Source organism: Aethina tumida, chromosome 5, assembly GCF_024364675.1.
Source record: "Aethina tumida isolate Nest 87 chromosome 5, icAetTumi1.1, whole genome shotgun sequence".
In the NCBI taxonomy this organism is placed as follows: Eukaryota; Metazoa; Arthropoda; class Insecta; order Coleoptera; family Nitidulidae; genus Aethina; species Aethina tumida.
The window spans coordinates 26971524-26991576 of record NC_065439.1 but is presented as its reverse complement, the minus strand read 5'-3'; the positions used below and the strand labels follow the sequence as shown (position 1 = coordinate 26991576).

The 20053-nt window shown below is 30.7% G+C and overlaps 1 protein-coding gene across 9 annotated transcripts in view; it reads left to right on the top strand.

Annotated features, from left to right (window-relative positions):
• Positions 1 to 20053, top strand: part of LOC109603456 (RNA-binding protein Musashi homolog Rbp6) — a 419447-nt gene that overhangs the window by 284681 nt on the left and 114713 nt on the right. The gene's annotated exons all lie outside the window — the stretch shown is intronic.

Sequence of the window (20053 nt, the reverse complement as noted above, 5' to 3'; positions counted from 1 at the left end):
TAAATAATTTAATACAATATATATATATTAAATAATTTAATACAATATAATTTTATTTTATAAAATATTTCATGTAGTTGCATAAATAAAATTTTTTAAACTAAAAATTAAATAGTTTTGAAAACTTATTTTCATTTATCATATGTAAAATTTAGAAAAACATGATATATAAATATCTATATATTATGAATTAACTTATATATAATTTTCTAACATGGTATTATTTTGTACTGAAAGCTTTAATAATAGTTTAATTATTTGCTAATTTTAACTAACTTAGAAAATTTAGTATTTTCCGTTAACTTTTAAGAAAAGTTTTCATAAAATATTTCATGTGGTTGATTAAATAAAATTTAAAAAAAAAATGAAATAATTATTTTCTTTTGTGATATATAAAAATTAGTAAAACTTTGATATATAAATATTTTCAATGAATTAACTTTTTTCGTTAACTTTTTAGAAAAGTTATAATATTTAATTAATAATTTCACAGATTTTTCAAATGAGACTTTCAGTATCAATTAATAATTTATAATGAGGATATTAAATTAATAATGTGTATTATTAATGAATAATTAAAGCTTTATTTGTTAAATTACCCAATAGTAACTATTATTTTAATCTTATAAACTATATTAGATATAAAAATTATAATATAATAATTTAAATAGTTTTAAAAACGTATTATTTTTATTTGTAGTATATCTAATAATTAATAAAATTTTAAAACATGTTCAAAGAATCAACTTTATATAATTATTATATTTTCCAGAGAGTATGATTTGTAATCAAAGCTATCATTATCCTCTTTTTTCAAATATTCATGTATCTCCTAGACATATTTAAAAATATTTTCTGTAAACTTTAAGGAGTATCAAAAAGTTGATATTTTAATCATTATCTTTTTTAAGCAGATTATACATTTTATTGAAAAAAAAAAAAAAAATTAAATTCGATTAAAAATTTTAACAAATAACAAACATTACATAAATTTTACCTTTAAAAAAGATAAAAGTTATCCTCAATTTTTAAATGTGATATTAAATTTTCATCAAATAAATATAAAAAGTAAATATGTACATATCAATTAAAATATTTCCAATATACTTAATAATTTGCGCTTTTCAAGTAATTTATTATGCTTGCTTTTATAAAATATTCGAGTAATTTAAAAAATTATTTTATATAGAAAATATATATTTTATCAATCGACTAATATTTAATAAAACTTTAAAATATGAATATTTTTGAACGAACAACTTAATTTAATTAATATATTTTATAACGAAAAATTTCAATAAAAATTTGCTTTTAAATTTAAATATTTGTATTTTTCTAACATAAATTTGAATATATGAATTCGTAGTATTTTAATCGATTCAATTCTTTATTCTACTAATGAGACTGTTACTACACATTAATAATTTATAAAGAGTAAATTAGTACTCCGCCATTCAGGGATGATTAAAGCTCTATTATCTTTTGTAAGTAGGTTATCCAATAAAACCTATTATTTAAACGTAAGGCACTTTCGTAAATATTAACCTTAAAAGTGATTTGATTTGCTCCCGATAAAAATCCATTTGAATCGAACAAACAGCTTACAACAACTTAAAGAGACTGAGCTATTTTGTTGGGGTTTTCCGAATTCGAAAGCCTGTAAATATCATATTTTATAAACATAATAAAACATTTACGGCCTTTATATAAACATGTTTCGATAGTTCCTGGATTTATTTACGTTTCATAAATTTTAACCATGTGACATAAAATCAACATCAATAGTTTCACCTACGAGATAAAAGTCCATTATAAATATGTTTACCGTTCAATCTCTAAACCACCTTTGATTTTGAACAGTCAAGTTTAAGTAACCCTTTACGATTTTGAAAGCATTAACATTCCGAAATTGCGAAATTAAATATCACAAGCTATATTTATCCGGACGAACGAATAGCACAACGCACAAAAAATATCATTTTATATTTATTCGGATTTTAGTTTACAAACCCCAAAACACACATTAAACTGAGGTTTTTTTTTTTGGTTGGTGTGTCGGTACGCGGCGTGCAAAAGGAAAACGTAAAATGTATAAACGGACATATTTGCAAAGCAATTCGTTTGTGCTTAATTAAAATTGAAATAATTAGGGTAATAAAATCAGGAATAGGGCGCATATCTCGGTAATATCTGTCATTTCGGCTGAGTGGTTTAACGATGCCAAGCTAACAACTATATTTTAATTTTATGAATGCACTAAACATATTCGAGCACAAACGAAAAATTCTTTTGTCCATGTGTGGACATTATTAATTTGCCGGATCGAAAATAAATATTAATTCGTGTCGGACAGTTTGCAGTGATGTTAGGTCCAGCTCCATGGCTTAATTCCATTATTGATTTCCACGTAGGTGAATGTCAAATTGTATATTTAGCATATTGATTTGATTAAGTTGATTGCTTAATTCACGCAATTAAAACTGCTTCAATTAATTCGTAACTAATGTTTAATTATTGGTTAACACGAAACAAAGAATTTATCACTATCACTATCATTATCAATTCGGTGGCAAAGCACGTTTATTAAAGTTAACTGAAACGTGATAATGGAGTTTATATACTATTGGTAATACTAATTAAAGGTAGAGCCGATAATAAACTTAAATCTAATAATTTATCTGATATGATTAACGCTAATTGCCCTGCAACCTGTAGCAAATCAGTTTGAGGAAAAAAAGGGGATTGTGTAATTGAATAAACAGACAAAGCTTTCGTCGCTTAGAAGTTGCCTAACCTGCTGTGGAACATTCAGGTGCCTAATTTGCATAAATCAATACAACCACCCACCAAAACTTAACTGAGTTATAATGAAATCCTCGCTTATATCCAAATTGTTAATTTTTCCCCTTTCTTCTTCGCAATTTCGTTTTATTTTATTAATTTAGCGAATGCGCCACGAAATTATTGATGTGTGGAATGACTTTGGCACCACCCGAATTATATGCAAGGAAACGACAGCGGGAGACATAAAAACCACTTTGGGTTTGTTTAAAAGAAAGTTGCTTGTTTTTCAGGAGTTTTGATGGCGTTTTTAATATTTTATTCCTTCCCTTTCGAAACTTCCACGAAAGTTATGTGTAGTAAAGAGTTTAAAACGTATCCGAGTATTGGAATTTTACAGCTATTAAACGATTATTTTGAAGAAAAATGATCCGATTCTCGCGAAACTTTTATCACGTCAATATTTCCCTACAGAAACGTTTCCAGCTGAAATATTCGACTTGCACAATTTGGGAGTGTTTATGGAAAAAATTGCACTGCAGCTGAACGTGCACGAATACCTCAAAACATATGCGTAACATTTTGGCAGTGTTGAATTGGTTGAATACCCGATGAAATTAACTATTTCTATATTAAGCATCATGAACAATTTCTGAAGTATTTCCATACATTTACGTGGTCAAAATCAAAATTCATTCGACGTACAAATTAATTTCTTTCGGTGTTTCCTCGTATACTATTGTGTGGTGACGCAAGTTCTCTCTAATGTAATTACAAAAATAACTAATGTTTGTATTTAAGCTACACATGCTATGATTTATGGCTGGCTTCACAAATGTGTATGTTAAGTGAAGTTGTAGCATTAAAATTGTCATTAATCTTGAGTTTATCGCCCGTTTATTCCAAAATGAATTCCCATTTAGTATTGTAGCGAAGCAAATACATTTTTCAATAAGTTCAAAAAGCCAAATCAACTAATTTTTGTCGAACCGAAACGCCAGAACTTCAAGGGTCTTCGGAGAACGGGATAAGAGATGCAAAAATGATTTCTTGAACATATCGGATGATGAATTAAAAAAAAAAAACGCCCACCACTTACGTCTGACAGCAAGATTGGGGATGATATTGTGTCATCACGTACAAGGTTCAGCTAAGGGTGCTCGAATATAACAAAAGGCCTCTTTCCTCATGCCCCCACCAAAAAAAAGAAAAATGAAACCATGAGGACGTACGTTCTCGTTGCTAATTTTATTGTTTGAGGCACGATCGATGTGGGCTTTGATTTTGAACATGTGTGTGTACATACTTATGTGTGTACAAGACTAATTGACAAGTGTTGCCGTTCATTGATTAGTATTTGAATATTAGTCACCCATAAGATATTAAAATAGCGGTTCAATTTAAATGTTTAAACGGGGTTTACAACCCTGTTGAATAGTAAAACAGCTCGTAAATAAACTGGATATAATGCACAATTATAAATAAATTAACCTCCCGCCTCACAAAATCGAACGTATTAATACAAATCCATTCGACTAATCCGTTAAAAAATTGTATTGCATTAAAAAATTTTATGAATTTTATAAAAGCAATCGGCGTATCGGTCATAATTTAATTTTTATGAATGAACCGGTCCGAATTCAAATTTGGATTTATATTTATTTAAAAATAAAAAAAAAACCCACTCGCACCATGTTTAAATAAAACGCCTAAACAAAGCCGCAATGAAAGCTTAATACTTTTAGTTATTTTTTACGGCCGACACCGAAACACAAAAGGGTTGTCAGTTTATAAAAATTTACAATAAAAAATGTGTTTGTTAAAATTGTTCGATGCCGTTTCCGATGGAAAAACCGGGCCCCATTTAGATGAATGATATGTGTGTTTTTCAATAAAATAAATTAGCAAATTTGAATTTGTGCACATGTACAAATATCAATTAAATATGAATGCAACGCTTTACGGTGTTATTTACATGTAAAAAAATGCATTGAATATCTGTCGAAATAAATTTAAAAGTTTCCATCTATTTTTTCGGAATTAAGTAAATAACACTTAAAATTTAAAACATTTAAGCAAATATTTGGGCGGACAAACAGTTAATCTGGCGTACAACACTGTTTTTACATTTCTCTTATCAGTTTTTCGATGAAAACCAATCAAGCAATATTAATTGGTGGCAATAAAATTGCCCGGGGACAAGTAGAAAAATCACCAAAATCAAATCAAAGTACAAACAATGTAACAAAACGATGTGGCGTAAATAACCGACGAATTTCGTTCAATTTTCAACGAACAAAATTTTTACAAGCTCCACAATTTCACCGATTGTTGATCCTTTCCAAATTGTTCAATAAAAATTATCTCAATAACATAAATTAATCGTTGCCATCATCGTTACAGGCTGAAGCATCGCTAAACGAAGTTAATGAAGTTACACGGCATCGAGGCCCAAAAATTCACATTAAAAAGATCAATAAAAGCGTACGCCCCGAAAACTGGAAAGGGTTCGACGCTACGTTCACGTTTTAGGGGAACGTTCCGAAATTCGGGCAATTATTTAAAACACAAACAGAAATTTGGGCCCTTTCGATGCGATAATTGGTGTTATGCGCTTTTTCAATAACCAGTTACCATTTCGCAGATTATATTTTCCCGATTTCAGTCGATCGTGTTTCGATAAACAGGCGTCCCCTTTAATTACCCGCCCGAGTCGCGTAAGATGGCACCCGCTTAATCAGAAAATGCAGTAAACCGCCGAAATCACGATAAAAACACCCCGCATATGGGGCGACGAGTCCCGGTTTTATTGTCCGGAAATTCTGTTGTCGGATACCGTTTCAGCAACGTAAACTCCGGGATGGGTTGTTTGATCGAAGGACGGGCACAAAGTCGCGCTGTTTGGAGGTCGATCATAAATTATTAATTGCCACTAAATGCACCTTTTGAATTCTCCAGGTTGCCGAAGAAAGGCCAGTTTGAAAGCTTTGTCGAACTTAAGCCCGCAATCGATACTCTGCTCTCTCTAAATCGTCCTGCTGCAAGTATATATAAATATTTTTCGGGAATTTGGTTTGGCAAAATTCTAATATGTTTGATGTAGATAGGTGCTCCTAGGGGAATTGTAAAAAATGTTAATGCCAACGAAGGAGGAGGGTGAATGTGTTTTGAAAGAAATAATACGAGTCCTTTAAAGATTTTAGTCAAAAGGGATGCATGTGCTGTATAAATGAATAAATAAATAAACTGTATAAATTATTGTCTCTTTCAAAGAAATTTAATTCTGTGAATAATTGCAATGTCATTTAAATAAATTTAAATCGTACATTGTGAATGGTATACCAATAAATTATCTAAAAATAGAATTGAATTATTGATAATATCCATATTAATTTACATTTGATTTTACAATTATATTTTGATGATTTTGTTAATAATTAAAAAATATTTATTGTATTTAAATAATTCAATTTAATTGGATTAACAGTAGTGGGTTTTAAATATTACAGCTTGATAATTTTTTATCTAAATTAATTTATATTTGATTAAAAAAATTATTAATTAATTAACAAAACAGAATTAAAAATTAACATTAAAAAAATCTGTTATATTTTGATATAATAAATACTAATTTATATTTGATTTCAAAATTGTATTGGTTGAAGTTTTGTTTAAACAGTTTTGTATAAAACAGGACTAAAATTTAATATTTCTCTTTAAAAAACACTTGTTTCATTTTAGCTTTTAACTCAAATTATTTATATATTTACTTGTTAATTCATTTCTAATTAATTTGTCATTTTACAAAACCTCAAAACAATGAAAGAATTTCGAAATTCAAAGCTTGGGAAGAAGTAATTATAACCAGTCCTATATTTTTTAATTTTATAAACAGATATTAAACGATAAAACTATTGTAAAACATAAAAATAGATATTGATCCAGCATATTAGAATTTATAAGTAGAATTGATGACGTTTTGTTAATAATTAAAAGTATTTATATTATTTAATTAAAAGTAATTTATAATTTAATTTAATTGATTTACAAAACAGGACTAAAAATTAATATTTATATTTAATAATAATTGTTTCATATTTACTCAAATAATTTAGATATTTACAGGGTAGTTCAGTTTGAATTTTTCACAACTTTGGTTAATCTATTTCTAATTGTCTTTTTATTTTTACAAAACCTCAAAAAAGTGGAAAAATTTCGAAATGCAAAGCTTGGGAACAAGTGATTATAACCAGTCATATATTTTCTTAATATTATAAACAGACATTGAACGATAAAACTATCGTAAAACATAAAAATAGATATTGATCCAGCATATTAAAATTAACAAGTAGAATTCATGACGTTTGTTAATAATTAAAAGTATTTATATTATTTAAATAAAAGTAATTTATAATTTAATTTAATTGATTTATAGAACATTACTAAAAATTAATATTTCTATTTAATAATAATTGTTTCATTTTAGCTTTTACTCAAATTATTTATATATTTACATTTTCAATTGTTTTCAATTTTGGTTAATCCGTTTCTAATTGATTTTTTACTTTTATAAAATCTGAAAACAGTGGAAGAATATCTAAATGCAAAGCTTGGGAACAAGTCCCATATTTTCTTAATATTATAAACAGACATTGAACGATAAAACAATCGTAAAACATATAAATAGATATTGATCCAGCAGATTAAAATTAACAAGTAGAAATAAAAACAACATTCAAAAATTAACGCAGACGTTTAATGGCCAACTATAAATTTGAAAAGTTCAGAAACAGGAAATTATCCCGTAATTAAACTACAGAAAAGTAAAGTAACATGTCACTCCATAGTGAAGTGCATAATTTCTTAAGCGCTGGAATTCGACAATAAAAACTTGTAATTACTAAATCGACATTTTAGCCTTGTTCGTGCAGTTATCCTGTTTGTGTAACAAAACAGTCGGGCCGTCATAACCGCAGTTTGTTTGGCATGCTTAAAATTGTGTTGCCATGAATGAAAAAATCAATAGCCAGGCGCACTTATGTTGTATGTTCCTTCGGTTTGTCAACCTATAATTAAGATATTTCCATGCTAATACGGGTCGACGTTTACAAACACATATATTTTCACCAGCACACCTACAACTATTATTATGTCGTTAATTTTTCACTCCGGCAAATGAATTTCTGTCAATTTACATGTAATTTACACTTTAATGCCGACGGATCACGGGAATAAATTCTATGTAATTTCACCCTTTTTAAAACGCCTAACTTAATATTTCACTTTATTGACACAAGAAAAAACAAACGCCAATAAACGGCAGCCGGTCCATTGAAGCCGAAACTGTTCAACAACAAAAATTTCTCGTGCGGCACGGCACAAAGGCCGTTTGAAGGTGCGCAGGATTTTTTCATTTAAGTAAAAGTTTCCAAAGCAATATTTCCGGCCGCTTAATATTCCCGATTTCGCTAACTGTGTCGTCTGCGAAATAATTCATCAAGTCTTTCAGAGGCCCGCCGAAACAATGTCTTGGATTCGAATTGTAATGCCACGTCAGCTGTTCCGTAATTACTATTTGGTGTAAAAGGGCCTCTGGAAGGAGTAATTAGACGTAACAAAGGTGCTCGAAACTTTTTAATATAAATACACGACGGATGCGAAAACGCGGATAAGGTAAATTTACCCCGTAATTTAGCAAAGAACAATGCCACGGCATTCGATGGCTTATGCCCGTGGATAATCAAACGTAAGCTGCCGCTGAAAGGGTTTTATTAAAAAAGACATTCCACGACGCTACAGCTACAGTTTAAATACGCCTCGATGGCTGCGACTGCCTTATTTAAACGAAATTTCGTCCATTCATTCATCTTCACGTCGTGATTTGGGTAAATAATTGCTGGCGGTGACTCCGCAAAAATGGCAACTCCACATTCAGCCGCAATAAGTCACGGGTGCATTAGTGACTGAAAATGATATGCACGGCATCGAGGAAACAGGTAATGGAAACATTTAAACACCGAAAGGGATGCCACTAAACCTCCGGAGCTGAAAACTTATCTGTCGTTTGAAAAATCGCTTTATTTATACATCCCAGCTGCAACGTATATTTACTGCCGATCTCTTGTTATCAACGACCATTTACAACACTGCAGCTTCCATTCTCATTGAAAAATGCACGATTTGACGCAAATGAAAATAACGATAGCGGTGAAATGTATATTTTATGATTTGTTTGTTAAATTTAAAGAATTCCAAACAGGAAAAATATATAATAACTTATAAATCAATGTTTTACTGCAAAGCTGCAACAATTAGTGGGAAACTGTTTCAATTTTTTACTCAAATCAGCATAATTTCATTAAAATTAACAGATTTTTTTTACTCCAACTCAAACGTAATTGAACGTTGAACAAACAAATTTTGACTAATTTTTTCCATTCCCCAGTAAAAAACAGTTATCTGCTTCACACATTTTAAAAAAGTCCGCTGTAAATTCATTAGTTTATAACGAAATTTTGCGGATTAAAAAATTCGAAAATTGATTTAGCCTCTAAAAGCAAATTCGTCCAAGTAATCTAAAATTCGGCTGTATCAAATGAAATTGCTCATGGAATAAAGTTTCAGTTCCAACAAAATATAAAATCATGATCGACAACTCGAAATAGAATAAAAAGTGGAACTTGTCGATTTTAATATTAATCTCTTGCCCTTTGATCTTGAATTCAAAATATAAATCATTCAAAATATTTCTATTACCATGATTTTTAAGTGATTTTACCAGACTCGTTGTTTTTTATTGACATCTCGAATATTGACTCTTTGATAATTTATGTCTATTCATTTTTCAACAGAATTAATTTATTGAAGTTTCAATGAATCTTAAAGTGAAGTGTAAAATATGAAGAGAAAAAGAAGGAGAGTATAAAGAAAAATAGAAATATTAAAATGAATGAATTGAGTAATTTAAAGACAAAACACTATAGGGTCTTCTTGACTGTTGTTTTTATCATTTTATCGATATATATTTAACCAACATTTTTTATTAAAACTTAAAAAAAATACATAATGAAGGAGTTTAGCCATTTCTTTTAATGTGTGGATATTTATATGTTTAATATCTTGTTTTAATATTTTCATTTAATTAAATGGTTTTAATTTATTATTTTTTAGACCAAATTTTGGTCGTATCTTATGTAGAAGTTTATCGATCTTTTGAAGAGTCTTGTTAATAATTTATTTTAATATTTTAATTTAATTAAATTGTGTTTAATCCTTTTTATTATAAGTTAAATTCAAAATATTAATCGTTATATCTTATGTATAAAAAAAGACACATTTTTACAGAATTATAATTTATATGAAAGCTCTTTCAAAAAATACATATTGAAGAAGTTTAGTCACATATTTTGAAGAGTAGATAATTGTTTATTTAATAACTTATTTTTTAATAACTTGTATTTTAATTTAATTAAATTGTGTTTGTTCCTTATCATCTTATCTTATGTATGTAAGACATATTTTTAAGCTATTATATCTTATGTTGAAAGAGAGTACATATTTGTCTTTTTAAATAATAATTTTAATATGTTTATTTAATCCTTTTTATTTTAGTTCAAAGTTAAAATTTTACCCACCATTTCTTGTGTATAAAAGAAAATACATTTTTAACAGAAATTTATTGAAGCTTCAACGAATCTTAAAGTGAAGTGTAAAATATGAATAAAAAAGGAGAGACAGAAAATACTTAGCACTTTTATATTTATGATATTTATTTCTCCAGAAATTGGATCATTCGTAAGTTTTAAAAGATTTCTCTTCCCATTATATTGTTTTTCGCCTAATGCATTTCTAGTAGAAAAAATATTTAGTAAATGAACGTCAAATTGGAGATTTCCTTCCATTAGAGCTGGATGTGGTTGACATGGCATTATTAGAATCATCAACTTGGTGGTCTAATAAATTCCGTAACAATACCTTCTAATACAGAAATTGCCATATTATCATTTGATGTGATTCATCACCGTGACACTCTCTCAACGTTATGACTATAGCCGATGTGAAATTTATGTGCTGCGTCTCGTAATGTCACATAATCTTCGCTGTCATGCACCAAACGAATATCATATTCCATTTGGCAGTTTATAAAGTGCAAGTTGACCCGAACATTCCACGGCGATCCGAAACTTGCATACACCAGTTAATACATTATTTCAGAGTTAATGTGGCATAATAAACCCGGGGCGTGACGGAGACAACCGGCAGCTATCGGAGCGAGAACGCGTCCATATCTGTGCCCAGGTCTCTTATCTCACCTGGTAAAGTTTCCGGTGTAGTTCAACGGGACTGCGGATAACGCCACGCCATCGGCCCCCCCCGCCGGATCCCCGCACTTTCGGGTCCCCGAAAGATATAAATATGGGAAATGATGCAGCTGCGTCCGAAAAAGATACCGCGGCCCCGGTGTCTCTCCGGTCCGCTATCTGGGTTCACAGTTCATTAGCGGCCTTTCGCCGATCGTTTCACGCACAATCATTATCCGGCCCGACGAAAATGGATTAGCCTCCCGTTTTCCGAACCGCCAGCCGAATTCCGACCGGATTATTTACTCGATAAAACCAAAACGGGGGGCCGGATTCTTTTCTTAATCCGAATCGATAGTTCGGGAAGTTCTTCCGAACGGTTACGAGCATGTTATTCGCACCCGGAAGGGGAATTACGTATGATAAAAGATGATAAATATTTCGACCGGTATAATTAAATCCAACAAACAGTGCCAACTTGCGGTGGAGTGGATCGAGTTCAGTCTTTCTCCGGTCCATTCAATCAGAACGCCAACGGAGTGGCTTAGGCTTAATCGATTCCCCCGTTTTATTGGGCAAACTTTTTGAACTTTAATGCGGCCCTCGATATGGCCCAGGGATCTCCATTTGTCCGTTCGCTATTTTGTTTTTCCGCCCGGTTTTTTATGTCCATGTTTTCTCGTTCCCTTCTTTCGACTGCATATTATTTGTAGTGACACGTGTGTATCGTATTTTGAACATGAATGCGCATTATTTGTTTTCTTTGCCGAACGACATGGCCCAGAAAAAAATTTGATTGTGTAAATCCCTTCGTCATCGTCGTTGTTATTTACCTTAATTCCGAGATCTAATTTAAACAAACAAGTACGGGAATATGAATTCGACGGGAGTTGATCTTGCGCCCGGTGATTTATCATTATTGGGTTGTGTGTACGTTCGCTAAGAATAATTACATGCTCTATTTGCGCCCCTAATGACGAGAAATGACGGGAGAACGCGTTAAAGTTTTAATGGGCTCCGGTATTTTTAAGAATTAATTTGATTTCTGTGTATAAATAGAGATGATAATGTTTGGCTGAAATAAATCAGTCTTCTTTCTTTTTATTTTTTCACCGAGATTAAAAGTTTTAATAACGGGAAACGCTCCACAATCGGCCGAAACATCGAGATTAAATATGTCGAATGTAACGGCCATAAAGCCAAGCGAAAACTGTAATAATAAAATAAAATTCCTATTAAAGTATTCAGTGGCAGATTGAAAATCGGTAATGGAAACTGCCAGGGAAAAAGATTTTATTGTGGAAATGATATACAGTATGCCGGGGTCCAGGTTCAGCATAAAAGCGAAAATCTAATGATAAAAAAGTTCCATTAAAGCGACATTTATGGCCCAAAAGATTTATTCAATTCGTTCAGAATATTTACCTAAAGCCCCCACTATCGATTCCATCGACAATGCAACCCGGCTAAACAAAATCACTCGTTATTGTTCGATTAATCAATGGATTCGCGAACATTTCGATGCGGAACGGTTTTAAATAAATAAATGGACCGTGGACCACCACAAGGTTCCCGATTTTACTCCATATTCCTTTTTTATACACAGTCATCTACTGTAATCAACTTGCGTTGAAAGCTTTTTGGAAAACACATTATGAAGGAGTTTAATCTTTTTAAAAACTGATTTTAATATTCTCAATCATTTATGTTGCTTTAATCTTCTTTATTTTAAAGTTAAAATGTTAATCGTCATATCTTATGTATAAAGAAATGCGCATTTTTAACAGAATTATTAAAATGAATAATTTGAATAATTTTAAAACAAAACACTGCAGTTTTTTCTACTTTGTTTCTTTTTATAACATTTATTGATATATACTTCAATCAACTTTCTATCTTATCTTGGACGCTTTTTGAAAAAAATACATATTGAAGAAGTTTAGTCACATTTTTTGTGACATATATAAAGAAAGGTACATTTTTAACAGAAATATTAAAATTTAAGAATTGAGACAATTCATTTGATGAGCATATATTTATTTGTCTTTTATTAACTTATTTTAAAATATTCATGTAATTAAATTGTTTGGATCTTTTTTATTATAAATCAAAGCTAAAATCTTACTCGCCATATCTTACATTATAAAAATGAATGAATTGAATAATTTAAAAGCAAAACACTGTAATATTTTCATTAGTATCTCTTTTTTTAACATTTATTGAGATAATTCATTTGAAAAATAATGTTTAATAACTTAATTTAATACTTTCATTTAATAAAATTGGGTTACTCGTTTTAATTTTAAATCAAAGACGAAAACTTAATCATACTGTCTTACGTATAAAGACACATTTTAACAGAAATATTAAAATTAATGCATTGAGTAATTTAACGACCAAACTTCGAACATAAATTTGAAATTTTATGCTCAGTTTTACGAATACTACCCGACTAAACTTCTGAATAGTATTGTCAGGCATTTAAAAGGTAATAGTTTCGAAAGTAAAAAGATTTAGAAAAATCATAATCAAAAATGTTCGGATTCGTTTCAGCAGGAACCGTCGGCAAATTTAATAAGAAAAACTAAAAGATTCCGGGAACAGAAACGGAATATGATTTTATTTAAATCGATTCCGCATTAAATTGGGATATACTGTTGTCAGGGGATCTTTATTATATTGGAAAAGCCGAGGCCGAATTACAGCAAACTGTTTTCGACTTGAAAAAACTTAATAAAGTCGACAAATTGATTTGCATTTCAAAAGCCATATCTCGATCCTTTTGTACTGCTTCTTTACTTTTTTATTAAAGGCACTGGATATATGAGATGTAATAAAATAAACATACCTATACAAAGGCAGACTATCGGATTACAATATTATCTTCAGTTGCTAATCACCTGTTCTGCTGCTCATATCAAATTATTAGTGAAAAATAAAATAACCACATGACGATGTGGAATGGCAATTATTTTATATAATTTGTCCCAAACTTTCCAATTTCGTTAATTTATTTGTTGCCCTACCCGGTCAATTTTGTTTTATTGGTTAAACTAATGTTCGGTCGAAAAAACATATAATTTACCCTTTAATATATTTTATTGCCGGAATTGATTTTCTAATTTGAACAGTTAATCGGTCATTTATGCGTTCATATCACACATTAGAAGAGATATACATCAAAAATAAAGTAATCACCATACACCAAAATCACATTAGTGATTAATCAGAAAAAAACTATAGTGCTTAATGACTTAAGATGTGATACTTGTTTTTCCCTTATACGTATGTTAATTTATTAATTTATTTACGTCAGTTATGAGAACCGAAAACTATCAACTGAGAACAACGAGGAAAGGCACATCAAAAGCCTTTCAACCTACTTCCATTACAATACCAACAAACCGCTGATATAAATGAAATCTGACTCCATAAAAAAAATTCAAACACAAATTAAAATGGCCTAGGGCGCAAGTTCCTTTTTTTTTGTTGCCAGGAAGCCGGGGACATAGTGGGACTTGGATGGCGGAACGCGATTCGCCTCCGTTATACTAAGTGTAGTAAATTTTCGAAAAGACTATTCAAGCACAATTCCGAACGACTTTTATGTTGTCAGCGGAGCCTTATCTAGATGCGGGCTAAAATTCCGTCGAGTCCAAACTGCGCCCTGCACCGACCCTTATATTAAGGCGACGTTGCCGTATCCGCTGGTTTTATGACGTTTCCTAAGACGATGGGAAACGACCAAATCAAATTGCTCAAATGGTCCGAATGTTCGTCGTGTTTTCGTGGGGGGATGTTTTCTTTCGTTTCGACAACACGGCCTCCTTCTTTTCTTATTTATACACTGTACTGACCGAAATAACAATAATCTTGATGACGATCGATTAAATGGGGGAACGGCATGAGTCCCTTTCATGTTTTTATGATATTTGCACAAAAAATACTAGATTTTAACCCTTCAAACAAAACGACCCGAATGCCGGTCGGGGTGGGGCTTTTTGTTCGCCCCACATAATCACTGGAGGGCTCTCACATTTTTCTTTCATATTATTAAGACTAAATCTTAAGTAAAATGAGTCGACATGTTAATTTTTTAAATTCGAATTTGCCAATGTTTAACTTTAGAATTTAATGTTATTCGAATTGTTTTCGCATATTGATTTATCATAAAAATATTACAGCCGTAATAAATTTGTGAAAATTCATTACCTTTTCTAATCTGATGTTATTAAACCTATATTCAAATACATGTTTTATGTAGTTAAATAACATCACGTCATATTTATCCACATTTATAATCTCACTAGCCTGAATAAAAAAAACAATTTTCACTTATTTACTGTTTCAATTTTAATGCAACAAAACATTAAATTTTAACGTTTGATATAAAATAGTAAATTACTTAATAATAGAACGTAATATTTAAACAGTTTTTAAGTGCAGTGTTCAATAACTGATGCTGTCCAAAAAACATTTGTAGTAAATATTTTATCTGGCAGTTTAAAACGTATTTTTACATTTTTTTAATCCAGTTGTTTACTTCTGTGGATTGCATATTTGATGGAATTTTAACTAATATTTATCATTTAACTGTTTCCCAAAATTTGCATCCCTTATGAAGACGTGAATTAAATCATAGTGACATGAGATAAATAAATAATTTCTGCATTTATCCATTATTATGTGCTTTCAAAGTAACTGACACATTTAAAATATGAATGGACACAATTTTTACTTAATTTTCAATTAAAAGCTTTTAATATTAAAAAAATTGTTTTGTTATCTGCTTTTAATTTTCATTTTATCAATTTGCAAATTGAAAAAATGGATAAACAATTTTATTGACACCTCATAAGTAGTAAAAATTACAGAGCTTGAGACCTTCGTAATTTTTTATTTAACACTGCCATAAAAAATCAACAAGCACTTTATCAACCGTCACACATAATTAAAAATGCAAATCGAACAATGGCAATAATTACTAAGCGCACAATATAATTATAGTTTAGCTGATACAATGTCAGGTTATTCATGTCCAACGTCTGAATTAAATCGATTACTTCTAAAAAATGTATTGATACATCCGAAGTTATGTTTAACTACACGGTAGTAACAATAACACCCCACAGTAACAGTAGTCGTGCATTATCAGTAGTAACCAGATGATTAATTAATATCAAAAATCGAATATCTCCAGAGACACCGGTTTTGACAACGGCGGCGGTGGCGTGAGAATCGGGTGGCAAAGTTTAAAGAGGAATTGAGTTTATCTTGGCTCAGATTGTTCCAACTTGAACTAGCTCAAGTTGGAGAAGGTAAACAGCACTACCCCGGCTAAGGCCCGGCCCCACCAAGCTGCTTAGCATCCTTCTATACAGATTAAGGGACGAAACTGCCGCCTGCACCTACAAACCGCCCCTCTCAACGCACACATCCACTCCTTTCTTAGCACTAATGTATCGCCAACTACTATTGATTTCCCACTATGACGTCCCACGCCTCCGCCAAACTTTCGAATCGAAATCGGAATGCGTGGTACGGACCAATTAAACCTTGTCCCTCCTGAAGGACTTCTATGAGTATTAAACATACAACAATCGGTGCAAGCTTATAATAAATTGATTCGCTTAATATCCAGCTGCTGAATATTTGAAATCGGCGCCTGTGACCTGTCTGATGGAGCTCCACCTCCTTTGGCCGACGATCTATTCGGGGAATCCAACAAGGTTCTTAAATCAATAGCCGAATTTATTCGACTAAATTAGTTTTGCCCCCGTGATTGACAAAGGACTGCTCCAAAACAGCCTCCACACCCACACCCATCATCCCCGTTTGTACGCTCCACTAAACCATCTTAATAACTTACGGGGCAACACACCGCAAAGCAACAGAAATCGATCTTGATGATGGAAATGACGGCACTTGTCGTGTGTTTTATTGGCGGAAGCTTTGAAGCTTTTTCGAATTCAAATAATTTAAAATATATACATGTGTGTGTCCCTTATGTAACTTCCAAATGTATTACAATCAAAGGGTTTGACGTTGAAATGTTTTCCTTTTGCCACCACTCCATGAAACAGCCGGCTCTGATACGAACATATCTTATTCCGTATTCAAAGCGTGTTCCCAACGAATACAGGAAAATTAATATTGGACGAATGTGCCTCTTCTAACAAGAGAAATTATGGTTATTTGTCAAATTACATACAATTCTTTGATGTTTTTCTTGCGTCTTCGTCGAATTAAATTTGGCTCCAGTTTGTTATTGTGTATTAAGTATGTTTCCAGCCCGAACAGCTGTCGTGGAAAAAAAAATCAATTGTAAGTTTTGTTGTGGAGTTAAGGAATGCTGATTTTATTTAACCTTTCCTACAATTTATTTAACACAATGAGCTTAGATATGATCTCGGGCTTGGAGTATATTTTAATTTTTATTGTGTCTGAACTGTTCCTAGCACGCATACACTCCAGCCAGATATTTTTAGGTCTACGATGCAATCTGCGAGTTCGATTTCGCTTGTGCTTAACGCATTGTGTAATAAATCAATATTCGGTAAACATCTTTTAATTCCGAATCATTGTTTGTAATGGGAGTGGAACGATGAGAATAATAGAATAAACAAGGAAGTGTTATTTCAGGTTTTTTCCTCCGGAGAAAATGAAAGTATGTTTCTCGACGCAGAAAATTGTAATTGTAGAACTCTATTTGGAATATTGCGAAACTGAAGCTTATTACGTTTTAAATGGTATCTTCTCAAGTGCTTTTCATTATTGAATTTACACTTTGGCTCCATTTTCTTATGTATATATTTCGTTTTCCTTTATGCCCGCCTTTCCGCACGATGCTTTATCATCATTTATTCGGCACCAAGTGCGCATTCCAAAGATGATTGACTTTCGCTTTATTATAAAATTAATTTGTCGGCTCCATCGGCAAATTGTTGGCAAGACGTATTTTTGTTATTGCCGCTCGAACTGAGCCGAATGACGAGCTGCGCTAGGATTTCCTAAGACGTAGAAAAATGGCTGATGCTTCAAATAATTTAAAATAAATAAAAGTGTAGATCCGGTAATGCTGTTCAAACAAAACTTGCGCCCGAGCTTGTTATACTTTTGTAAAGTCGGCGAAAAAATAATATTAAGTAAATTCGGCGGCATAGAAGAGGGATTTTTTTACATCTCTTATTGTGGCCTATTTCCCAACCCCCCCATCGTCCTAACCACTAAGTAATTAATAAAAGGAACGGAACCCCGACCATGTCGTGGAATGGAGAGACTGAAAGGCCCCGTTATCTTTAATATTTTAAGTAAGTGTATGCCCGATGACTACAAAAGAATTCCGGGGAAATCCATTTGATTGTGCCATTATTTATTTAGGCCCGGCACTATAAATAAAGATATGGCTTTAATTTAATTTGGCCGCGGCACGGAAAGAATTGTTTAAAACACACGGCCCGGCATGCACACTTTAATCTTTTACGAAAATTTGATTCGGTATCGATTCCACTTGCATCATCCTGTTTACATTCATGAATCCACTCGCCGATATCACGGAATAAACATAACTTCCAATAAGTAAACCTGTATTATTTTATTATTTATACCACATGAGGAGCCCTGTAATGTAAAACCGCTTAAATATAGGTCATTTTAACATGTATTTCTATAGCTATTTATTTATTAAGTGACTTTTATTGTCCTGTTTAATTGGACGTGGTTAGATACCTTATAATTTATGTCTAGTTAAATACTCGTAACTATAACTAATCATTATTTAAATTTATTATTTTTTTTTCTTGTTGCAATACAAACTAGTTTACTTTAATTTTAATAGCTTACATTTTGTGTCTAGTTACATAGGGGAGCTTTCCAATTATAGATAATTATTTTACAAAATTCTTAATTTTTTATATTGTTATAACACAAATTAGTTTATTCTATAATTGTATTAAAATAAATTACTTTTATTGTCATGTTTAATTGAACGTAATTTTTATAGCTTACAATGTATGTTTAGTTAAATAGAGAAGCTTTCCAACTATAAATAATTATTTTACAAAATTCTTAATTTTTTATATTGTTATGATACAAATTAGTTTATTCTATAATTCTTTTAAAATAAATTACTTTTAATGTCCTGTTTAATTGAAGATAATTTTCATAGCTTTCAATTTATATCTATTTAAATAGAGGAGCTTTCTAACTATAAATAATTATTTTACAAAATTCTTAAGTTTTTATATTGTTATGATACAAAATAGTTTATTCTATAATTGTTTTAAAATAAATTACTTTTATTGTCCTGTTTAATTGAAGATAATTTTCATAGTTTTCAATTTATATTTATTTAAATAGAGGAGCTTTCTAACTATAAATAATTATTTTACAAAATTCTTAAGTTTTTATATTGTTATGATACAAAATAGTTTATTTTATAATTGTTTTAAAATAAATTATTTTTATTGTCTTGTTTAATTGAAAATAATTGCCATAGCTTACAATTTATGTCTAGTTAAATAGAGGAACTTTATAACTGTAAATAATTATTTTACAAAATTCTGCTTATATTGGTAAGTTACAAATTAATTTATTCTAACTAAAAATGACTTTTATTGCATAGATAAATATGGTGATTAAGTAGGAATTTCGTTTAAATTATTTATTATTTTAATATGTTACTTTACTAATAAATAAAGTACTCTAAAGTATAAATGGTTATTAAATTAAATTTTCATTCTTCATTATAACACTTACACATTATAGGTGCTTTTATATAAATGTTCTCTTTAAAATGGAATTTGTGTGTTCCACTTGAAAACTCAGCGTAAAATTACACGGAATTTGAAATATTTCGTCTGGCACCAACCACTTAATCGTACCCATTTAATATGAATTTCATATCAGCTAAATCTAAATTATCATAGAGGGGTTTAACTCTAGTTCACACTGTAATAAAACAGTCCCCGAAA